The sequence below is a fragment of the Balaenoptera acutorostrata genome, chromosome 4 (genome assembly GCF_949987535.1).
Source record: "Balaenoptera acutorostrata chromosome 4, mBalAcu1.1, whole genome shotgun sequence".
NCBI classification, from domain to species: domain Eukaryota; kingdom Metazoa; phylum Chordata; class Mammalia; order Artiodactyla; family Balaenopteridae; genus Balaenoptera; species Balaenoptera acutorostrata.
In genome coordinates this window covers 96107426-96133567 of record NC_080067.1, presented here as the reverse complement: position 1 = coordinate 96133567, position 26142 = coordinate 96107426, and the positions used below count along the sequence as shown (strand labels likewise).

General features: G+C 37.8%; 1 long non-coding RNA gene across 1 annotated transcript; it reads left to right on the top strand.

Moving 5' to 3' along the window:
• The first annotated feature begins 255 nt into the window (after positions 1-255).
• Positions 256-24353, top strand: LOC130708149 (uncharacterized). Its single transcript, XR_009008233.1, has 3 exons — positions 256-550; positions 7604-7761; positions 23308-24353. It is a non-coding gene; the product is annotated as an uncharacterized LOC130708149 (long non-coding RNA).
• The last annotated feature ends 1789 nt before the right edge of the window (positions 24354-26142 follow it).

The window sequence follows — 26142 nt, the reverse complement described above, 5'->3', positions numbered from 1 at the left end:
ACTGAAAGTTTTTCACAGTTGTAAAGAGTCGATATCATAGGTTTTCCCTTACCTCAGGAGCTTTCCAACGAGAATTTTCATTAATCTTTCTCTCATTCGGGAATGCTGTGTTTAACAATATATTGTAAGATTTGAAGTATTATAATTCTCCGCTGTTACTCCAGGGCTGGGAAAAGTTGTTGGTTGGGAGGGGGTGGGGAAGAAGAAAGGCTGAGGATAAGCAGAAAGGAGGCATGAGGAAGGATTTGTTCTGCCTCAGAAATAAGAACTCTAAACTCACATCCTGCTGCTTAATCTGTTTCAAGCCCATTACACGTAGTATAAAGTTTGGGGGTTCCTTGTTAAAAATCAACAAAATAAAGGAGATAATCTTGAAAGGAATTTCCCTGCGCTATAACTCTTAAGTGTGGCTAAAGACAGTGTTAACTACTGTACTGCGCAGCTGTTGACCTGGAAAATACAAGAAAGGGCGTAATTGACCACAGCTTTACAGTTGTCAAAAAGAGTTTGTGTATCAAGCAGATTTCCTACCAGCTGCATAAAAAATGAGGTAAGTGGTGGATGCTGGAGGTTTCCTGGGAGAAGAAAACGTATGGCAAGAGGTTGAATGTATGTTTGTATTTATGTGATTTTTGATCTCTGATCTCCTGTATCTGCTACTAGAGAACATAGAAGAGGCCCATTTTTTGACAGAACTGAAGTTTAAATTTTATTTGTAGTATCTTTTTGTTAGAAAAATGGGCAGAAGAACACTTCTCATTTTAACATCAGTCTAGACCTAACTTGCTTTTGATACCAATAAAGGATCAAAGTGAAAAACCAAAAAGGCAAATACCTTTTTGTATTTACCAAAGAAAAAGAATATGTAAAATGACTAATTTATGTAGAAAATAACCCAAAGGGGAAGACCACTGAAAATTTTTTTAGATAAATGTCATCGTTTGCCTACTGCAGGTCATTAACAGCTGCTTTCAATAAAAACGAGTGGGAAATTTGGATTTGATTCTGCACCACTGCCGAATTGTTGTTTTTCTTTGCCTCCTTAGAACGGTGCTTCTCCCCCATACATACCAACAGCAACCACCATACCTGTGGGTAAAGGGTACTGTGGTATGTCTGTATAACTTTCAGAGAACAAGATAGATGCATAGCTTTTTAGGATTGGAAAAAAAAAAGTATAAGCTCAGTTATATGCTTTGAGGTCCTTGATTAATCAACAAGTAACCTGTGGCTTTTTAGATGACTCAGAACAGTGTCAGCCGTTACAGGTAAATTGATTATAACCAAGGAGATGTTCACTTGAAAGCAGGCTGCCTACGTTAGATATTCTGACATTTTCAGAAAGTTATATATAACACTCAGAATGAAATAGTCAAACATTGTTTTTTGGCTGATGAGAAATCCTCCAACAACATATGTATTTTGATTGGGGGGAGAAAACACCTTTCCCAGAACCTACCCATTTCCTTCCCAGGTACAATACTGACGCAACCTGGCTTGAAACCAGTATGAATAATTATTTTCCCCTTTAATTGTGTGAAGAAGAAAAGATGAAATTAAAATATAAACTGTCCCCCAGTAATTGGCACAGAAAAAAATGAAAGAAACAAAGGAAAAACCAACTGTTCAACACTGCATATTTTCTCACAGGAAAAAAAGATGGGAAAGAACACTGAAATGTCATTTTATTTTTATAAGACCTAGGGATTATTTTTGCTGAATTTTTGTTTACCCATAACAGTTTAACACTTCAAGAGGTCTTTTGCCTGATGGAAGTAGTTTCCTTCACGTGTGTGAGAGTACACACTCAAATCCTCTTCCAGCTTCCTCAGCCACCCAGGAGTTTTGGGGTACAGTTGTGTTAGTATTTTGGCAGGACTTGCTCACTGGTTGACTAAGGAGTTAAATAAGAGCTTGAAGAGAATGGAATGTTGAGGCATGTGTATACTTCCAAGAATCTTAAAGATTTATCCCTTAAAGATTGATCCCAACATCAAATGTGTTGACCACAATTGATAGCCAGGCTTCTAACTCTTTTATCTCTTGCAAACTATCTGTGAAATGATAGGAGGTAGTTTTTAAGGCCCTTAAGATATTTCTGTGAATGGGTTAATCTCTGAAAACTAAAGAGCATCCCAATCAAAAGTGATTTAAGCTAAATAAATTTCCCTGAAAGATGCTGAGCAAGGCTAGGGGTGAAAAGGAGGCAGGTTCAAAGATGGAGGAAGGCTTTCCAGCTGCATCTCCTAATATAAGAAGTCCTCCAGGAAGACTGGGCAGACTTAAAGAACAAAGCTGCTTTGTGTTATGAATTGTCTAGTACCACCCATTTGGGATGTTAAAAACTTAGAAAACCACTAACTGAATAAAATTTCCTTAACCTGATAGAAAGTATTGGCCACAAATCTAGAAAGAAAAAAATGTTTAATTGCGAAGCATTAGAGGCAAAGCCTTTTAAAGTCAAGAACAAAGTGAAGACATCCACTCTTCAAAACTGTGCTAGAGATCAGAGCCAGTACAATGAGACAAAAAATTAGTAAGTATTGCAGAAGAAAAAACTGTTCCAGGTAATATGATTAAGTGAAAAATCCAAGGGAATCTACAGACAAGCTATTAAGACAGTTCAGCAAGTTTGCCATATATAAGATCCAAACTAAAGAAAAATTATGTAAAAACCAAAAACCTCAAAAACAAACCATATATAGCACCCAGGAATAAGTTTATCATTATGATTACAGAGAAATTGTTAAAGTCATGGAAAATCCAAATAGGGATACAATATTCATCAATGAGAAAAGTCAGTTATCTTTACCTAATCCATAAACTCAGTACAATTTCAAGTAAAATTCCAAGAGGGCCTACATTGAAATTCATGTAAGAGTAAATTTAAAGAAGCGAGAGAAAGGAATCATATCAGATAGTAAGTTCCCTAATAAAAGTATAACTTAAAATAATGGCATCACAGGAATAAATAGAAAATAGCCTGGAAACAGGTGAGAGTTTACATGGAAACTCAGTATATGACAAAGTTGGTATTACCAACTAGTGGAGAAAGATGAACTGTTCAATAAATGCTGTTGATGCTATGGGTTATCCATATGGAAACAAAATTACATCTTTGAATTCCAGCACATAAATTCCATATGGATTGAAGACATAAATGTGAAATACTTGTAGGATGGTTAGAAGGAAACAAAATAGAGTATCTTTAATCTCAGTGTAAGGAAGGATTTCTTGAAGGAAATAAAGAACAAATTTTAAAGAAAAGAGAAACTCATCAAAATTTAAGAAATTAAATACAAATGAGGACTCTATAAACCATGAAGAAAGGAGATACTTGTGACCTATTTAATGTCAATGGATTCGTTTCCAGGATACACAAAGATGATAGATCACTGTAAGGCCTCTGTGCCGTGTTGGAGGGTTTTAGATGCATTCTTCTAGGTCAGGATTTCTTGGCCTTAGCACTATTGACATTTTAGGCTGGATAATTCTTTGTTGTTGGGGGCTATGCTGTGCATTGTAGGATTTTAACGGCATCCCTGGCCTCTACCCACTAGATGCCAGTAGCACCCACCCATACTTGTAACAGCCAAAAATGTCTCTAGACATTGCCAGCTGGCCCCTGGGTGACAATATCCCCTCTGGTTGAGAAGCACTGCTCTAGAGACATGGGTTGAAATAGCTAATGCCTATGTAAAAACCAGGAATGTAAAGGTAAATGAGTGACTGAGCGATGCGTGTATGTGGTATGGGGAGGGACTGTGGTGACCTAGAAAACTCATGAACCACCTCAAGGAGGGGACATTTTTGTCATGCAGGAATTCAGCTCAATTTTGCTATGTTTTATGATTTTGCAAGGATCTGAGCTTGGATTTGTACGTCACTGTGAGATCCTAATGACTTTGAGGGTGACCTTTCTAACCCAGAAAATACTATTTCAGGGGCTACTTTAGTTGTTAAATGTATTTGATTTATTAATGCATTGAAGTTCAAAATGAGAAGCCTTATTCTTTTATTTTGATATTCAAATCTTATTCAATTTGTAAATATAGTAAATTTGTTACAGTGGAGTTTAATGAGGGGATTTACAACTTAAATTCCTACAGAGGTTTTAAACTGTTCATAAGCTTATTATATTGTTTTAATATTATCTGACAAACTATTCCAGATACTATAAAATCTCCTGATTCTAAAAGTAAAAAGTGAGAGAGGAGGGAAAGAAGTTCTATGAAATATTGCAGTACTGGTTGTAAAGGTAGATTTTAATGTAAAACCAAAAGTCTAAATCAGTTACTCAACTGTGTATTATAAATCGGAATCACAAGTCAGTCTGTTTCTCTAACAGGCTAAACTTTCAAACATTAGATACTTACGTATCAAATAGGCACACATTATTCTTTAACATAATTATACTACTGTAGGTTTGACTTTCATCATTACTTACCCACTTAGGAACTAATCATCATCCCAACCTTAACCTGCGAAATTTCCCATACAATATACCAAGAGATTCCTGGGCCAGAGGTCCAGGAGATTATTGCCCAAAACACCAGTAGGACACACTCAGTCCTAACTTGCTGTAATAAACTCCCTAACTTAGAAAGGGAATTGAGTGGTTTTGTAACCCATTGCCCTGGATTTACTTTGTCTTTTAGTTCTTCTCTACTAAATGGAAGTCTTCTAATGCCTCCAAGATTATAGTTAACTGTTTCAGCTAACTTTGGCTCTCAAGGTAGATAAATGCCATCAAGTTGCATTGTATTTTATGTATATCAAGGCTTTTCTTTGCTCCATGGTCTCATTTTCTTGGAGGAGAAACAAAGTGCATGGATGAACTGAGTTCCATTTACTGCCTCTGTGTAGGTGATGGGGATGGTTATTGAAGGATTTCAAGTAGAGGCACGTGTGTTGTGGGAGGGGAAGTGGAAGATGATTAAATTCGCATCTTAGAGTGTTCTGGCAATATTGTAGAGAAGGGACTATGGGAAGATGAACATTGATTCAGAAGGCAATTCAAATAGTGAGGTGAGAGATGCTCCTGAACTGGGATGAGAAGCAATTAGAATGGTGAGAAAGTGATAGATATTCGGAAGGAGATTCAACAGAACGTAGTAATGGGCACCATGATATGTTCTCTGGGGCATGAATGGCACCATAGGATGCCCCACTGTGGGGCAAGATGGCTGGTCTTTATACCCTTGTCTCCGTGGGTCATTGGCTGTAGGCTGTCCCAGACACCTCCGGGTGAGGTGGCCTCTATTGTCAAGGGTAATTTCCTGGAAAAGAATGCAGCTGTGAACACTGAGCCCCCAATATTCATAGCAACTGGGGAATGCATATATCAGCCTGGTGAAAAGGGATCTGGGCAGGCACTGGCAACTTTTACTACAATAGTTGACATTAAAATGCAACACCTCTGAATTTCTTATGTGGTTCTGAAGTAGTGAAGATGGTCTTAAGCTTTTTTTTTAAAGAGTCTGCTAAAGATTGATCAGCTGTAGTATATACTGTCAGATGGCAAAATAGGTAACTCTGCAAATATTGAAACACTCATTCTAGTTTCTTGATAAAGAGTTCTAGTCCATCATATACGTTAGTAACACTTAATTTGACACATATTGGGTACTAACAAGAAGGATTGATTGGATTTTTCAGAGTTTTAAAGGTTAAATAGAAATAGGTTTACTCTTTAAGGTCTAGATTGAGAAGATTCAGTTTATTTACGGGACAGCATTTTTTCCCTCAAGGAAAAATTAAATTCAAGATGGAGAGTAAATAATAAATGTGACAAAATCTTTCTTAATGGGGGTCCCTAGAACCTAATAAAAGCAAAATCTGCTAGATGCCACACTTTGCATTGCAATACGCAGTACACCAGGCTTTCTGATGGCCTGTTTTTCAAATGGTTATTGGCACCTTGTCTTGAGGTTTTGGAACCCATTGCTCAAACCATTACATGGTAATCAAACATTAAATCCAAACACCTTATTTTTATTCCTAGCTATTTAGTGGAGATGATTTCCTACTCCATACCTACATATTTTGCTTCATGAATAGAACAAGTAATCCATTCTGCCTTTGCATCTAGTGAGATTTTGACGAGAGAATTTTTTTCTTTCTTTCTGAAGGTGTGAAGGTGAAAGCCCAAACTAATAGATCCAGAGATCAGTGTTTTGCTTTTGACAGCCACAGAGTATTTTCTCAATTTTTTTTCACAGCAAATATTTGAGTACATGTAATGCGCTAGGCACTCTGCTTGGGCATGGTGATACAAAGACTCATGGAGCCTGTTTTCTGTGCTCAGATAGCTCATACTCTTAACGTGGCATATATGTGTAAATTGGCAAATGCAATCTAGGATATAGAAGAGTAGAGTGTATTTTGGAAGAAGGCTCTTCTTTTCTCATACTCCTCCACAAGACAGTTGGTTGTGCCTCCTCTGTACCCCCATGGCCTGTGATACTTTCTCTCTCTGGAGTCCCATTTTTCTCCTATGCTCTGAAGGGCTGCGAAGTTTTAGGGGAAATTGGTAGGCGAATTCATATGATTGAGGTAGATCTCTTGCCTGGAGAGCCAAACTTCAGAACAAAGGTGACGGGTCCTCTCCTTTGTGTCTAGTATGGGGGACAATGCCCTTTAGCCTTTTGCTTAAGGGTGCAGGGATGTATGAGCTGACTCTCTTTACCTAGGAACTTTAGCAAGGGGTCTGCTATTTAGAGTCAGGTATTTCCAGAATCTGGAGAAGAACATGCACCTATGTCCCATTCACTAAGAATTCGAATTGGAAAGTGTTTAAGTGCATTCCAAAGAACTCACCCCAATGTGGCCCTGAATCAAGAGCATAAACTAAAAATGTTTTTGACTTTCTAACAACTTATTTTCATTATGTCTTTGTGCTTGATCTGCATGCCCAGTATACATTTCGAAAAATTGTAGCTACCGAGTTCAGAGGAATACTCATAAACTCTGTATAAAACTTTTCTTCCTTCTCTGCAGTACCCCAAGGCAGAGTATGGATTTGTCACAGTAACCTTCTGGGAAAGAGTAGACAATTGTGATGGTACATGGACTGTGTGATTGTCTAAGCCCTCAGGAGGAAGGGGAGACCTTCCCCACAGCTCCCACATGGAGCAGGAGTTGCTGGTTTCCCAGAGAGCTGTGAAAAAAATGGCTAGCCATCTACCAGCCCATTCTTACCCTATTAATGTGAAAGATTTATACTTGGTCCATTTTCAGACTTCAAACTTTGAACAGACTTCTCCTTGCTTATTCTCATGCCTGTGAAGAAAAACTTTATTTTTGTGGCTTTAAAATAAGATTTTCTCTCAGGTAGAACAACCCACCTCTAATTCTCTCAGTCTTCTTTTTTTTTTTTATAATGATAAATTTGTTTCACCTGAAAGTTTCCTTTATGATTCAGGAGGCTCTTTTTTTAAATATTTATTTATTTATTTATTTATTTATTTATTTATTTATTTATTTATTTATGGCTGTGTTGGGTCTTCGTTTCTGTGCGAGGGCTTTCTCTAGTTGCGGCAAGCGGGGGGCCACTCTTCATCATGGTGCGCGGGCCTCTCACTATCGCGGCCTCTCGTTGCAGAGCACAGGCTCCAGATGCGCAGGCTCAGCAATTGTGGCTCACGGGCCTAGTTGCTCCGCGGCATGTGGGATCTTCCCAGACCAGGGCTCGAACCCGTGTGCCCTGCATTGGCAGGCGGATTCTCAACCACTGTGCCACCAGGGAAGCCCCCCTGACAGGTAATTTTAAAACAAACTGTTTCTGTTATGATACTTACTTATGCTAGTAAGTTAACACTGTTGAGTATGGAAACTCCGTATTTTACTTTCTGAAGGCAAAGAAAGATTGTTATACTGCAAAAGGTTTGAACCTCCTCAGCTTCTTGGAGGAAGAATAATACTTCTGAAATGGGAAGCCAGAGCTTTTATATATAAAATTAGAAATGCCCCAGAGGATCTTGCTCTTTCAAAAGGAACAAGAAGTCCTTTCACAAAATAAAAAGAAAAAGGTCTTTATTCTTGCTTGAAATACAATGACAGCTTCCTTCTCTTTTCCCGGCAGACCTGGTCCTCTTTCACACTTTGTCTACATTGTTCCCAGAGTAATCTTTCTAAAATGCAAATATGGACACATCACTGCCCTGCCTGACATCCGTACATGATCCTCCATTTGGGACAATGTCCGCATTTTTTAGCCTGCTATAGAAGCCTCTAGGGGCATATCCCGGCTTTGTGGGGCTTGAAGCTTATGCAATTCAGGGGTGGGGATCCTTCCTAATATAAAGAAATATAAAATTTTGAATTCAAAATGAGCCTCAGGGTCTTAGAAGGGGTAATACAAGAGGCAATGCTCCTTGAAACATAAATTTTACTAATTTCCTGGGGTATCTGCCTCTGCTAAGGGAATTGTTTTATTATCTCAAATGAGTTGCAGTTACCAGGTTAATAAATCATGACTAAGATAAAGTGTCCAATAAGCTAAAGTTGAAAACTTTTTCCTCTGCCCTTCTAGATTCTTTGGCTGAGGCCCTGTGAATTAGACTGAAAAGACAGATTAACGAGAGAAAAATAAACAGTTTATTAACATGTGCAGTGAGCTCACATGCAGGAGAGAAACTCAGTGATGAGTAACTCATACGGGTGGTTAGAACTTGGGCTTATGTAGCACTTTAACAAAGAACAGTAAATGTGTAGAGAAGAGACAAGACAAAGGAAAAGGGTTTTAAGCTTCCAAGGTAAATATATGGGGGAACCAATGGAAGATAAGGGTTGTTTTGTAAAGCATGTTATGTAGATTCCTCTTAGCGCTGTCTCTGGGCTGGTAAGAGTCTCCAGTGATTTACGAGTCTAAGTTTGTTTTAGGCAAATGTGGGGGAGGGCAGAGCGCATTTTTTTTTTTTTTGGCATCTGCTATTTCTCAACTGTCTTCAGCTCAAAATAATCCTTATGCTGAAGTGGCATATTTTGGTGTGTCATAGTCTGATCCCCTACAGACTTGAGATCTGACTGGAACTCAAGACCCAGTGGCTGCATATGGCCAGGATGGTTCTTCCTAAAATGAGACATATTTTGAGCCTTTTTAGAGTCACCACAATAAGGAAAATATTAAGCCCATAATTTTCATACTAGGTTTATTTCAAATAGGTTCCAGTTCAACCCTTAAATTACTAAATTAAAGTTAGTTAAATTACTTCCCTCTGATTTGAGATTGCAACTCTCTACACAGTAGTAACTAACTTCCTTCACTAATCCTTAGCTACATGGTTAAAATATGTATTTAACAGTCTTCTTGTCTGACTGAGCCACCAATCTTAATGATGCTTTAACAATGGCTGATTCGATCCTATATCTCTTCTGCCTTTGTCTGGCTTTGTAGTCAACACCACCAAAGTCGTGCTCTGATCAACTCTTCCTCACACCAGATGATGATTCTGGTTTCTTTTCAGTTGAGACTGAGATGGTGGAGTGATGAGAACGGCTACACATACTCTCATTGTTTCCTACCCCATGTGACCATCCTCTCCTCACTCAGTAAATTTGGTTCCTCCCTTTCCTTTCCTCTAGAGCCTCTTTTCAAAGATGGCAATGATTTCTTATTCTTTAGGTGACTTTTCTCTAAAGCACTTGTGTTAGTTTGAGTCTTCCAAGAATCAGAGGCCAAAATGTGATTAGACATGCTATCTCATTTATTAAGCTGTATATCTGGGATGGAAAATGGGAAGGGAGCTGGCAAAGGCTGGGTCAACAGTCAGATCTTGGCACAAGAGAGACCCAAGTGAAGAATAAAGGGAAGAAACTGTGTATGGAAGTGTTCGCTCCTCACTGCCATGCAGTCCAAGGACCTCAGTCAAAGCTGGCAGCCTTTTGTATCACCCTGTATATGGGCAGGGTGAATATTCCTAGGTTTCCTCCAGAAGCTGAAGAGATCTTCCACGTGTATTGCTTCCTTCCTTGTGTAGAGAATGCAAAATACAGTGATTTGTCTTCTACTTTGGAGCATGTCCCAGCATACCTGTGATCACTGGAGTCTTAAAACTTCACTGAAGGGACTGGCACCTGAATCTTTGAACTCTCCCCCTCTAGACTGCATGCATTTTACCACGGCCTCCAGCCTACCAACCACCTCTTGTTCCTGCTCAATCAGTATTATATCATGGATATAATGGATAGGTGTGATGTTCTGTAGCATGTCCTGAAGGTCTAGATCTCTTTGGACTATGACAAAGGACAGGAGAGTTAACATAGCCCTGAGGGAAAATTTTAAATGAATATTGTTGTCCATCCACACTACTGCAAATCTTTCTGGTTCTCTTTCCTGACTGGGATTGATTAGAATACATTCACTAGATTAATGGCTGTGTATGTGTACCTGATGCCATATTAATTTGCTCTATCAAGCATACCATGCCTGGTACGATAGCTACAATCTAGGATACATCTTGGTTGACGTTGTGACAGTCCACAGTTATTCTCCAAGAGCTATCTGGCTTTTTGGAGGGGCCAGATTATCAAGTTAAATTGAGATATGATAGAATCCACCATTCCTGCATCCTTCCGATATTTATTTAATGCTGGTACTCATCTTTGCCACACCCCTCCATGGGATATGATAATGTTTTTTTTTATTATTTTGGGAGGCAGTTTCAGAGGTTTCCATATGACTGTCCCCACTATGACAGCTCTCACTCCAGAGGCCGGAGACAATGTGGAGATTACTCCACCCGCCAATTGTATCAACTTGAATCATACGTACAGGCACTCTGTTGTCATGGTACATGCTTGCCATGGTGTAACAGAGTCCTTCCTCCTGGACCCCCAGCCCCTTCTTTACTCAGAGGGTTACAGATGTGAACATCTGGTCTGGGAACTGAGTAAGCGATTGTGACTTTGTTGGTCAGTCACTTCAAGCATCCTGCTCCTCTGTTCTTTATTTGGTTGTAATATTAAGCAACACCCTTGTTAGCTGCCCATATGTTTTGCCTCTAGAGACACCATGCTCTGTTAACCATTTTTACAACTCCCTGCAGGTGAAGCAGCCTTGGCTGCCCTCTGGTCTTGCCAGTCATTATGATAATTACAGCCTCCTGGCTCCTGACAGATAAGTGCTGCCATCTGGCCTCTATTACTTAAAGCCCCTTCATCTCCGTGGATGGTAACCAGCCTAGCTATGCAACTGCCTCTAGTATCAACATCCCTGGCTTGTAGAGGAAAGCCATCACAGAATTTCATAGTGGTGCTGGTGCCCCTCTCACCAGTGCATTCCTGATGGTGTTGGTAAATGGTGTGCTCTTTGTGCCCTCCTACAGAACTCAATCTTCTGGTGGGTCTTTTGGCCTTACATATCCATACCACATGCCCTCTTTCCTCAGCTACTTAATTCCTTCACTTGCCTTCTGTTAGGGTAACCTCTTTGAGAATTAGCCGGGCTTTTAGGAGCTACCCCAGCTGCTACTTTACCTACTCTCTGGGGTCCTTGCTAGGGTGTTAAATCCTGGGTCTTGATAAAGTGTCTCTAAGTCCATGAATTCTGGCTTATTCAGATGTACATTCTGTCCCCATTGATCAAGCATTGCAAAATCCACTTCCAGCAATAATTTCCTGGCTCCTGCTAGTATATCCCAGGTCATTCATATAATTATTTAGGTGTATAGTCTCTTTCTTTCCTTATAAGGCCCAGCCCATCTTCAGCTGGGTTAAGCTGAGATTTAACCCTGTTTATTGGCCTGGCAGCCAGGAGAGATAGTAGGGGTAGCCCGTGTATATATCACCTACTGCCTTGTCAGGGTGAAATTTTTGCCGTGCTGGGCTTGTTCTTACTGGGGAGGGTTATGCTACCTCTGCAGTCCCAGAGGGTCTGGAAGTTTGCAGAATCAACATCCTTAGGACGTCCACTCAGATGTCCCTATCCAGTTTCAGGGTTCCGGGTTTTCCCTACCAGGGCCCTGACCTTCACACAACTGACCTGCCTTGGCTGAGAATTAAAATGTTTCTGGAGCTCTGGACCTTTAATAATCAAGTCTTCAGCCTGCTGTTCGACTGTGTCTACCCTCCTAGCAAGAGACAGGCGTCTTAGTAAGCTACTACCAAGGCTTTCTGGCTCTTCTATTTAGTTTCTGAGTGATGTTTACAGCCCTCATCTCTCATTTTCCTTCTGTAGAGTGTCAATGCAACTTAGCAGTAACCAGCCAACCCCTCTATCTTTGTAAGCATTGTTCCCCCCAATTTTTTTCAAATGCCAGTATCATCCCTACCTGTCGCAGCATTCACCTCCACTGGAATATTTTCCAGAGAGCATTGACCAAGGCCATCAAGAATGCACTGGTGAGAGGTCACTAAAATCTAGCAATTTAGCCACTATCTTTTGCCAGAAAGTGTGTGATCCACCTACCAAGGAGGATGGTGTCCTCTGTCTGCCTGGTGGTGGGTAAGCCAGTACCAAACCCCCATCTTACTGTGTGTTTTTTCGGACCACTTCTGGTACTACTGGTGTTTGTCTGGGTCCTCTGAAATCAGACACCAAGACTGGGTTAAATGTAAAAGGATTTTATTAGAGAAAATGCCTGTCTGAGAAAAAATGTTGAGGGAGATGGAAAAGGCTGGAAGAGCAGTCAGACCGTGGGCAAGTCTGAAGGTGAATGAGGAAGAGATGGAAGGAAGGTTGAGTGGAAGCACGCCATTACAGTCTAAGGAAGGCTCAGCAAGGCCGTCAAGGAAGTCCAGTCAAAATCGCCCATCCGAGGAGGCCCATGTCCCCTACAGAACTCAGTCATTGTCTGGAAGCAGCCCTTGGGTGTGTTGCCTCTGTCCAAACATGTAGTGGTTTTTCAGAGCACAGCTGTTGGAGCCTCTGGTCAATTCTGCTCATTCTCATGACCCCCACAGCTTAATCAGTGTTCTAGTTACTATTTTTGCATAACAACATACATCAAAATTTTGCAGCACAAGACACCATTCTATTATATTTGTAGTGTTAAAGAAAAACCAAAATGGAGGCCATAGTTTGAATATACCCCTAGATCAAACACTCATAGGCACATAACCAAAATAAGCTGTGCTGATTTCCCTGAAATGCTGACTCTGACCTTAAACAAAACTTAAGCTTTCTTCATGTCAGTGTGACCTTACAGCTTCCTAGCCAATAAGCTACAAATTAGTAAACTTATACAGTGCTATTACCCTAAAAGGAATGTAAGTTTCTAGTAACCAGTCACAAAAGAAAACAATCTACAGTTGACCCTTGAATAACATGGGTTTGAACTGTTTGGGTCCACTTATATGTGTATTTTTTCAATAGTAAATCCTATAGTACTACATGATCTGCAGTTGGCTGAATCCAAGGATGCTGAACTGTGCTGGAGGTTGGTGTTCCTAACCCGAGGATGGTTCAAGGGTCAACTGAACTCTTTCATTCATTCTTTGTAAATTGAGGTGTAACTGCTGAGACCTGAGCTTCCTGTTACTTTTGGTTTTGAAGTCTCCCTGTTGCAAAAGGTTTGTCTCTTGCTCAATAAAATATTTATATCAAGTAATGCTCTCTGAATTTTCCTTTGATAGTAGATTGGTCCAGGAACTCAAACAGAGCACAACAAGCATGTCTTGTCTTTGCTCTGTAATGTTTGAGGCCTCAGCTAGGAAGACTGGAAGCCTAGGGCGACTCCATGGTTGAGGACTGGATTCCTCCGAAGGCTAATTCACTCATGACAGGCACCTCGGCTGGGATGGTGTGAGGATTAGGATGTCCAACAAGAGTTCCTACACATGGCCTCTCCACGTGGCTTGGCTTTCTTACAACATGATGATCTCAGGGTAGTCAGAGTTAAGAGTTTTCTTTTCTCCCTCATCTGAATTAAATCCAGGTTGATGAAAACCAGGAATTATCCAAATAAACAAACTACAGGGAGCTATTTCAAGATTCTTCCTTTTTCTGAGGCGGTTGATAAACATTTCAACTATAGTCTGATATTTAATTCCAAAATAATAAAATCCTAACTTGCTTCCTGAAATGGCCTTTCTAAACTGGGAATTAGGGAACAGAGTTCTCATCCAAAGGTAATTAAATGGCCTTAATAGGTAACTAATGACTCCTTAAGGACCTTCTCAGTGTATTCAAGTGCAATGTTTACCACAGTAAGAAAACTATAAGAGAACTGGGAAGAATGACAGGACTTTGTCCTGAAGGACGTATATCTTATATCTCCCTCTAAAAATATTATCAAAAAGTAAATGATAAATGTTAGATAATAAAATGGATTAAAGTATTTAGTCTGTCTCTGCACAGTGGTTAAAATGCAAAGTAACAGAAGAAGCAAGAGGGAAATAAATGAGACCAACCAAAATACATATTATGGCTGAGTGTCAAATTACCCCTGAGTTTGTTTTAATCTCTATGTGATTTATACATGAAGAGCTAGCTAATTTGTGATATTGTTTGGAGAACTCAGAGGTATCAGAGTGAAGGCAGTTTTTCCAAACTAAAATGAGTTGGGAAGATAAGAAAATCCGCCATTTAAAATAAATTGGCTTAGGGACTAGCAAAACTCAGTACAAAGCTCTATCGCTAATGAAATCCTTATTGGAAACTTAGCTTTGACCTATCGCTAGATATAAAATTCTTATTTTAGTCTTGTGTAGCAATAGATATCATTTATTTATAAATTTGATTTTGCCTGTGACAATTTGCATAGCCTAGTAACTTAAGAAATTACACAATTTTAAAGAGAAAACAAACATCCATTGAAATTAGAAAAACAGTTTTCCTACCAGTCTATGCTTTTCATTATGGATTTGATAAAGCAATAGGTTTACCTTGAGTTGTACTGAATCTAATTTTTGGACTTGGGCCTGTCTTTCTCGAAGATTGGTGGGATTACACCTTTATCTTTCTTATATTCCCTTTGTTTTTGTAGTCAGACTAGCATAGAAAAAAGTGGACTGCTTTCTCCATGGTCTCTCTGTCTCACTTCTGATCAAAGAGAGAATATGTATGTAGAAATGGGGGAGTAGTTCTTTTCATTTGTTTTAGCGTAAATTACTGGGTTGCAAGCTTAAAATAATAATGAAAAATACCATGAATCCAGAAAGATCTGTTTGGGTAGTTATATCCTGATTAGAGATCAATTCTAAGCATCTTGGAGAGAGGGGAAGTAGGGCACCTATATTTGACGTTAATTAAGGCTACAAAACTAGAGAGGAGATTCTTTTAGTCTGAGAAATTAATTGAATTTATCTGAGTCTTAAGATAATCTTTCAGTATACATCAATAAGACATGTATTTTATAATACCAATTTGTCTTAGCAGTTTCTGGCTATAAAGTCAAGGTAATTAAGGATTAACATTTTAGATTATAAAAGTAACATTTGTTGAGAGTCTTCTTAAATAGATAGGGTTGGCAACCCTAATCTGCTAAAAACTAGTTCACTGAGCAGCAGTTATGCTGCTGCTATGCAGATGCCCAACCCCAACCAATAAGGATGTTTTGATTTACTGCATTTGAAAGGCGCCTGTACATCTACATGTTTAAAATCTCTACAGTTGAATCTGAAATGCAGCTAGTAGCTATATCATCCTCTCGGGAAAGTAACGTTACTGCTTCTATCTTGTGTCATGTTGCTATGAATAAAAATGCAGAACTCCCTTCCTTTTCATGAAATACTGCTTGTTGGATTAACTACACTACCCTGTGACATTTCGCGATGTGAAGTTTCCTCCCTCAGTTATCACTTTGCTCTATCCATCTTGGGCTTCAACTTTCTATCAATATTGTTCTACCGTACAATAAAGATTTTTTCTCCTTTATAAAGAAGAAACACAACCAAAATTAAGCAGTTCTGCCTCTTTTCACTGGATGATTTTTTAATTCTATTCTTCAAGTGGTGGAGTCTATCCTGTCTTTATTGCTTTTTCTTTTGAAAACTTAATTTCAACTTCCTGATGCAGTCCTTTCTTGTGTTTTGATTATATGCCTGTTCCCTGAAACTATAATTTGGGTTGTTGAATTTATGTATATGTTTCCCTTTTTTCTTTCCTCTGTCACTTCCTAAATGATTCCAGAGTTTAGTTTGAGCCTCCTTTGCAGGCCTGAACTGTCTTTCACAATAATAGACTGTCTGGCATTTGAATGCTCTAACTGCTTTGAAATAAACCTTCCCAATATCTGGCATACTTTTCACAATGTACTTGACATTCTTTTCTTTGATTGTAATAGATTCTGAGGTGTTTTCACTTTCTTCCAAAGTTTCTATTACTTCTACTTAAAAAGCATAATATATGTTGATCAGAGTGAAACTAATTCAAGTGGGACAAATACTTCCAAAAAAGCATCTTCTTAAAAACCCTGCTTCATTCCTTTCAGAAGGATTTGTCACGCAAATCAAGAATTTTAGAGTACAAGTTTCCCCCACTACCTGAAAGTAGAGCATTCCTATTAAGCTTTTTGTAAGCCAAAATGGTGGAAAGCAAAGAAGCAATTATCTTAGGACACATTTTGCTAACGGATGCACAAAGTAAATCAAGATAAAGCACAGATGCTCACAGAAACAGTTCAAAGCTATGGCAGCTTGATGCTGAGGTGCTGAGTGTAGTTCCTGGGGAAGGAGTTTGGCGGGGCCACTCTCACTGCTTGGGGCATACGCTGCCTTTATAACAGCCCACTGCAAAGCAAATGCTGAATGTAATTTTTGCTTTTTGCTTTTTTTGTGTGTGTGTGTAAAACCCAAAATCCTCTTTGGATTTCCTTCCATTAGCAAAAACAGGTACTAATGTAGGTAATTTGTAAAAATGAAGTGGCGTAAAGCAAATTTTCAAAAAGGGGGGTGGTACCTGTATATTCTTTTTCTTAATATCCCCTCTACAGGAAGCATTCCTTTATCAATAGTCAACTTAGACAAAGTTTTATGTAACTAGAATTTTTCTGCTAGCCTTTACAGTAGAAAAAAATTGGAATCAACTAACATGTCCATTGGTACATAGTTAATATTCCATTGTATATATAGGCTCTAATTTAGGCAACATTGAAAAAGATGTTTTAAGATATTTGATGACATGGAAAAATACACATGCAATCAAAAAGTAGATTTGCAAATTGTATATAAGTAGCATAATATCAGTGTTCTAAAAATATATGCATATAAAAATAAGGTTAGTCATGTTATTCCGTAATGATGATTGCATTATCTGTGTTTCTTTTTTAATTTTTCCAGTCTCTGTAATCATACCCTCTTTAAAAATAAGGAAAATTTATTAGACAATTTTAAAAAAATCACATATACACTTCTGGTAGCATATGTTTGCTTAGTTGGGGTTCTATGTCTCTTTTATATGTTGTTTTATAATCTAATAATCCCTTGTCAAGTTTAATACAGGGACAGGGAAACAGTTGCTTGCTAAACAATTGTTCTGATTCTTTCTTCTTCATGACAGCTAGCGTTTGAGTACTTACTGTGTGGTTAGACACAGTGCCAAGGGTTTTAAGTATACAGTGTTTTATGTATCTAATTTAGACACTACCTTGCTTAATCCTCAAAAGGAATCCAGTGTTTTATAGATTAGGACACTGAAGGTCAGACTGTCCAAGGTCACACAGCTGATACGTGGTAAGCTATATCTCATCCAAGGTCTCTAATGACAAAGCCCATAGTCTTTCCACTACAAAGTGAACATTACCATACTCCTTCCAGAGTACTTGGATATTATGGCAGCCTCTAACAGAATTATTTGGATATACGATAAATCTTCTCCATTGCCCTGATTCTCAATTAGATTTTTAAATTGAATTAAACTTTTAATTTTAAGATAATTGTAGATTCACATGCAGTCATAAGAAATAATCCAGGGAGATCCTTTGTCCCCTTTACCTAGTATACTCCAATGGTATCGTCTTGCAAAACTATGTGCAACAGCATCAGGATATTGACATTGACATAGTCAAGACACATCACCACAGGGATCTCTCATGTTGAACTTTTGGAGCCATATCCACCTCCCTCGCACCTCACTTAACCACTAGCATCTGCAAAACTGTTCTCTGTTTACATAAGTTGTCATTTAAAGAATGTTACATAAATAGAATCAAACAATATGTAGCCTTTTGGAACTGGTTTTTTAAACTCAGCATAATTCTCTGGAGATTCATCCTCGTTGTTGTATGGTTCAACAACTATGTATAGTTGGTACTTTTTTTTTTTTTTTTTGCTGAGTAGTTTTCTATGGTATAGATGTACCACAGTTTGTTTAACCATTTGCCCATTGAAGGATAGCTGTGTTGTTTCCAATTTTTGACTATTACAAATGAAACTGCTATGAATATTACAGGGTTTTGTGTGAACATAAGTTTTCATTTCTCTGGGATAAATGCTCAGGGGTGCAGTTGTTGAGTTGTATGGTAGTTGCATGTTTAGTTTTTAAAGAAATTGCCATGATGTTTTCTGGACTGGCTGTGCCGTTTTGCATTCCCCTCAGCAATGTATGAGTGATTCAGTTTCTCCACATCCTCACTAGTGTTTGGGGTTGTCATTATTTTTAAAACATTTCAATTATCATTTAAAAAATTTTATCATTTTTATTTAATTGTTTAATTAAAATTTTTTGTGATAGATGTGTAGTGATTATCTCACTGTAGTTTTAATTTGCATTTCCCTAATGTCTAGTGATGCTGAACATCTTTTCATGTGCTTATTTGCTATCTAAATATCTTCTTAGGTACAATGTCTCCTCATGCCTTTTGTCTATTTTCTTTTGGATTCTTTGTTTTTTTACTATTGAGCTTTGGAAGTGCTTCATATACTTTAGATACTAGTTCTTTACCAGATATGTGGCATACAAATATTTTCTCTCAATCTATAGTTTTCCTTTTCATTCTCCTAACAGGGTCTTTCACAAAGTAAAAGTTTAAATTTTTGATGATGTCAAGTTTATAAGTATGATTATGGATCATACTTTTAGTGTCAAATCTCAGAACTTTTGCCCAGCTCTGGTTACTAAAGATTTTCTCTTATTTTTTTTTTCTAAAAGTTTCACAGTTTTACCTTTTATTCTTAAGTTCAGGCTGATTTTCTGCCTCAGTCCTAGAATCAACTATTCTAGCCTACAGATCAAAGAAATATGTGTTATGCTAACTCATACACTAAAACTTGCATGTACATACCTAGAAATATTTTTATATGTAACCATCTATATCTATAATTAAGCTAAACTTGAGTTTATATTGATGTCTCAAACTCTAATCTATTACCATATGTATCATTCTAGCTTCCTTACCTTGCTTATCTGTAAATTCCCAACAGTGAGAAAACTGACTCCTGTCATCTGCCATCTATAATTGCTCAGCTCCAATATACATGTATAGTGGTGTCAGAATTGTTAATCTGTACCCCAGTGGGAACAACTTTATCAATGAGAGTACAGTGCTTATGTACAGTTTCTTTTGCTTTAGTGTTAGAGACTCCACTCATTTCCAGAGTTACTTTGCTCAACACCTTTCCCCCGCTTTCCACCTTTTCAGTAAAGTTGTTTCATACATTTGTAGTACAATTAGATTGTTTTGTCACAGTTTGCATTCCATCCTAGAATCCCCTGACCTTCTGAATGATTTTTTAAATTTGCATGTATTAAGGTTTACTCTTTGTGCTATGAAATTCTGTGAGTTTTGACAAATGCATAATTTAATGTATCCACAATTATGTTATCATACAGAATGTATGCCTTAAAAATATCCCCTGTGCTTCACCTATTCAACCTCCCTCTTACCCCTCCTTCTTGGAAAACACTGATCTTTTTACAGTCTCTACAGTTATACTTTTCCAGAATGTCACATAATTGTACAGTATACTGCCTTTTCAGACTGGCTTCTCTCACTTTGTATTATGCATTTAAAATTAATCCATGTTCTTTCCTGGGTTGATAGCTTGCTTCTTTTTTTATAGCTGACTAATATTCCATTTGTACCACAGCTTGTTTATCCATTCACTTATTTAGGAATATCTTGGTTGTTTTTAGTTTTCTGTGATTGTGAATAAATTTGCAATAAACATTCATGTGCAGATTTTTGTGTGAACATACATTTTCATATTAGTTGAGTAAATATCTAGAAGTATACTTGCTGGATTGTATGGTAAGTCTATGTTTAGCTTTGTAATAAGCTTTTAAACTGTCTTCTAAAGTGAGCATACCTTTTTGCATTCCCATCAGCAATGAATGAGTGTTCTTGTTGCTCTGCATCTGCACCAGAAATTAGGATTCTCAGTTTAAAAAAAATTATCCATTATAATAGATGGGTAGTATAAATTACATTTTTATTCTTAAATATACACTGGAAACAGATTATTTTGCAATGCAGAAGAATTTCTTTTCTATGTCTTTTTTTTCTCTTTAAATTGGAGTATAGTTGATTAACAATGTTGTGTTAGTTTCAGGTGTGCAGCAGAGTGATTCAGTTATACGTATACATGTATCTATTCTTTTTCAAATTCTTTTCCCATTTAGGTTATTACAGAGTATTGAGCAGAGTTCCCTGTGCTATGTATTAGGTCCTTGTGGGTTATCTGTTTTAAATATAGCAGTGTGTACATGTCAATTCCAAACTCCCAATCTATCCCCCCCCCCACCCTTCCCCCCGGTAACCATAAATTCATTTCTAAATCTGTGAGTCTGTTTCTGCTTTGTAAATAAGTTTGTTTGTATCATTTTTTTAAGATTCTGCATATAAGTGATATCATATGATATTTGTCTTTCTCTGTCTGATTTACCTTACTTAGTATGATAATCTCCATGTCCATTCATGTTGCTGCAAATGGTATTATTTCATTCTTTTTAATGAATGCAGAAGAATTAATTAAAGGAAATGATACTCTTCAAAGGCACTGATAACCATAGACTTTGCCTCCTCCTCACAGAATAAGGATTGACCTCACTGCTAAGGAATTTTCTTCAAGACCCCGGAGAGCCCATGTTTGTAAACATTCCCTGGAATCCATGATTCTCAGCCCTATCAGACCCAGTACACCCTTACAACAAATGTTTGTAATGCCTTCTTTTCTATGCCAAAATGAAATGAATCAGTAATATAACCTAACTGCATAGTTTTAAGAAATCAATATAATTGATTGTTAAATACAGGAGAAATTTTAAAAATTAAAAATTAGATATTCAAGCATGTAAATGTTCAGTCATAAATATATTAAAAGACAATGAAGTAGTCAGGTATTAGTACTTTCTTCCTGAATAAGTGAGAAGATCAGAAGTCACTCCATACAAGACACACAGGGAAATTGAAACATTGGTATGAGTGGACACTAGAATAAAATCTAGTATTACTCTTGTGCATAATTGAAAGAGAACTTATTTATATGTAATGAGGAAGAACAACCCCAGTTGAAGTAGGACTAATATGCCAAGATAAATTACAGACTGTTTTTTTTTTAAATTTTTAAAAATTACAGATGAAGTGAAAGCAATGGTGAGATATGATTCTTGCAAATGAACTTAGTACTACAAGTATGGTTTTAAAATTTCATATATTGTGACATAGAGTGTTAGTGACAAAGTATCATGTCTCCTGCCATTTTGAAATCCCATTACATGTTGGAACATATGTTCAGTCTCAGCTAAAACAGCCTGGGAGGCTATATTCTTCCATAAGCAATAGGGACTATAGAATAGATTGGAAAGAAACTATAAATAAGAGGCTACATGTACACCAATGTTCATTGCAGCACTATTTACAATAGCCAGGACATGGAAACAACATAAATGTCCAATGACAGATGAATGGATAAAGAGGATGTGGTACATATATACTATGGAATATTACTCAGCCATAAAAAGGAACGAAGTATACCAGAAAGAGAAAAACAAATATCGTATATTAACACATATATGTGGAATCTAGAAAAATGGTACAGATGAACCTATTTGCAGGGCAAGAATAGAGATGTAGACATAGAGAACGGACATGTGGACACAGGGAGGGAAGGAGAGGGTGGGACGAATTGGGAGATTAGGTTTGATATAAATACACTACCATGCGTAAAATAGATAGCTAGTATCTATCATATTAGATACTAGATATCATATTAGATTAGGGAACCTGCTGTATAGCACAGGGAGCTCAGCTTGGTGCTCTGTGACGACCTAGATGGGTGAGATGGGGGGGGGGGAGGTGGGAGGAAGGTCCAAGAGGGAGGGGATATAGGTATACACATAGCTGATTCACTTCATTGTACAGCAGAAACTAACACAACGTTGTAAAGCAATTCTACTCCAATAAAAAATAAAGGCTGTAGAGAAATTATGTGATGAGCCATAAGGGACAATATTGTAGTAAGAGCTGAAAACAGGCAACCCCAAAATAATTCCAATGCTAGTTTCCCAATATAAGTGTTTGTCCCTGTACTACAAAAAGATAATGTAAGATGATAAGAATGTGAAATTTAAAAACTATTTTTATAATGAAATGTAGTGTTCTGCTAGTTTAATAATATTTGGCATGAAGTTGCAAAAGGAGTCCCAAAGCTATCATATATTTGCAATCTGCCTTGTCGTTTTTGCAATAATTACATTTTTACACTGAAACCCTTTTTAACTAATATGCATTTTAAAATGCTGTATAACATTGAGTAGATAGAAAGTAGAGAGATAGTAAACTATTCAATAGTTTTAAAATAGTCTCTATCCTATTTAAGCTTTTCTCTCTGTAACATCCTTCTCTTAAATTACGTTGACTTTTTGCATAAATATATGAAAAATCTTTTTAGTATCTCATCTACTGAAGTATCATTAGTTTGTACTTATAGTGGGTTTGGCCCTCTGGGATATTAAAACTGTGTTCAGGAAGATACTCCATGTGTGGGATTGTCCTTTCTGTTAAGAATATCTAACATTCTTTGCCCCTAACCACTAAATGCCTGAGCCTCCGTGTCTCTGTCCCCAGTTGTCAGAAAAGCAAAAATGCTCCCACATTTCCAAGATGTACCCTAACCTACAGTACCTCCCTTGTTGAGAACCTCAACTAAATCTACGGTTCCTAACCTTTCATGAGGAATATTGTAAGTTTCAGCTGCTTGAGCCTAGAGAGTGAAATCTGTATAAGTAGATTCTATAACAATTTCGTGGTGACTGGAGAGGCCATCATGTATTTGATGAAATGGGAGTTTCAGAACAGAGTTCAAATGATAAATGTCAGATTTTGCAAAGGTGCATGCAAAAAATGTCCTTGAGGAGGAAACAGGGTATTAGTGAAGAAGAAAGCTAGGTCAGACACTAATGTTGCTCATTTTTTGTTGTTTTTTTAGTCCCCAAAACTAGGTGAGGACATGGGAAGAAAGATGAAAAGGAAACTGACATGCCAGTGTGTACCATGTGCCAAGAGCTGTACTGACACTTCAAATCTAATCTCCATAAAACTCTGAGGAGGCTACACTGTTCTCAATTAATTCTCACGTTATCGTAGAGGAGACTGGGATTCCAAGAAACTGTGTAACTTTTCCTACGTTGGTTGAAGAACAGAGTCTGGCAAACAAGAGGAACAAGAAGAAAACTGGATGTTGGAAATGGAACAGATTGGCATACTCATGCTGTTGAATGGGAAAGCAGGCTTGGTAGGTGACAGATCAATGTTTTGGGAGACATAGAAAGCCTTTGTGAGATGGTAGGTCCAGATACTCTGTATCCCTAACCTGAGCTAAGGTCTTTTGTCCAAGTGGTAAAAACATACCACTGTTGTACTTTGTTCCCTGTAGGTAGGAACAAAATACACCACCCAAGCTTTAGGCTTTTTGATTCAGGTCTAGCTGTGGCTAGACCCCATTAAATATTGTGGCCTGTGATTATACAATAATTAAACACTTCAAATTGAAAAATGGAAGAAGTTCCCATTAGCTAATATTAAAGATTGAATGTGGGTGAAATGTGTTGCTTTCTACAGGTTTATGGACAGAAAACCTCTAAGTGTTTATTTTATGTGCCATTCTTGGCAAGATCTACATTTAAATCAGTGGGTCTTGTGCCTTAATTCTGGAGTCTCAAAGGTAGTGCTTAGAACATGCTCCTACCAGCTTGTGAGGACCAATTGTTAAATTTTCAGGAGTTTTGCCATCTGTTTATTAAATCCTTGATTGTTTGAAATCAACTGTGATGGCAATATTTACATCTCAAAATCAGAAAACCCTACAAATCCAGCCCCTACCCCCTGCTTAGAACTAATTGTTAAACATTGTATCAGTATACTAGTCTAAAGGTTATAAAATGATTCAACTATGGTCATTGGCATTTACTTGTACTCAAGAGTATCTTTCTATGGCTTACAATCACTGGCCATATGACAACTACTGAAAAAATTATTTGCTCCTTTTACATAACACACTTTTGGTTGGGATGAGGTAAGTAACAAAGTTACTTATTTAGGGGGAGATCTCTAGTGCGGATAGTGGTGGTAATCAGGTTGTGCCTCATTATCATTAAAGCTTTTATTATTTCCCTTCGTCCTCATTCTTTATTCCCAAAGCCCTCTGCTGTCATTGGTAAACATTCTAATCGATTTACTGTCTATATTTTTGAATGTGTTCTTATAAAATGTGTACTGTTCTGCATACATATATTAATTTATAGAAATGGTTCATCTCAATCTATCTTACACTGTTTCATACCTTTTACACCCAGAACTAGTTTTAATGATTTTTAATTTGACTATGTTGTAACCAATTGTCCTCTGGAAAGACTTCACTAGTCACTTTCCCATCATCCATTCTTGAGGATCCCCATATTCTCACGTTCTTGCCAATACTTGACAATTTTCCAACTTTCTATTTCCAGGCTAATAGGTGTAAATAATATCTTTTCTTAATTTACATTCCTTTGATTACTAATGAGTTTGAGCACCTTGTTATACAGTTGCTAGCGTTTGAATTTTCTGTAAATAGCTTGTGGGTATATACTTTGCACAACTTTTTTTCTTTGGTGTTCCTGTCTCTTTATTGTACACTCTAGATATTAATTTCTTATCAATTTCACATCCTGCAAACTTCTTTGGAAAAACAAATTTAAGTTCCTTTACTTAAATTAGGAACCCATAATTTCATATTTTTTGGTGAAAGTGTACTGAGAAGAAAATTGTGGTGATTGGTTCTTTTACCAGTCAAGATAGATTAGATCATGTTTCAGTATCAAACATTTTCCATATCTTTATGGTTTAAACAGGCAGCATGCCTGAGAGAGAAATAAATATGTCAACTGTGGATCAGCAGAGGGGCTCCGCTTTTCACAGTAACTCAGGGACTGTCAGATCAGCCACCACCTCAGCATTGCTGGTTGCTAAGACAGAGGGAAAGAGGGAATTGTAAAGCATTTAGCACCAGCAAATAAGTGCTTGGCCAGGAGTTGGTCATGCGGCCTTACCCATTTCCAAGAGGTCCAGGAAGTACAATGCTGCCATTTTATGAGAAATAAGCAAGATGCACATAGTCAGCAAAAATCACTATTATCTGCCTTTCTGGCCATCAGATATGCAGGTTACCACTTTCTTTCCTGCTGCCAAAACCCATTCCACCTTTCTTGAGAGATACAATCCAAAAGTCACTTCCAGTCAGTGCATCAGACTCAAAGCCCAGCATCTCTAAGTAATAAATAGAATTCTTTACATCAGGTCCAGGTGTGGTCCTTCATTATCTGGAAACCTGTGAATTAAGATGACAAGTTATTAGTTTCTCACACACCAAGTATACATTGGTGGAATAAAGGAATGATAACTGAAACAAATAATCCTGTTCAGATTGGGAAAGAATGGGAAGTCAATGGCAATTTTAAGATCACCCCGGGAATGTGTTGTCAGGATCCTTTATGCTGTGGGTGGAGGATATTTCTTTTTTTTTAAGATTTATTATTTATTTATTTTGGCTGCGTCGGGTCTTAGTTGTGGCACACGGGATCTTCGTTGAGGCATGTGGGATATTCCGTTGCGGCGTATGGGCTTCTCCCTAGTTGTGGTGGGTTTTCTCTTCTCTAGTTGTGGTGCGTGGGCTCCAGGGCGCGTGAGCTCCGTAACTGTGGCACGTGGGCTCCAGAGCTCGTGGGCTCTGTAGTTTGCAGCATGCAGGTTCTCTAGTTGAGACGCGTGAGCTCAGTAGTTGTGG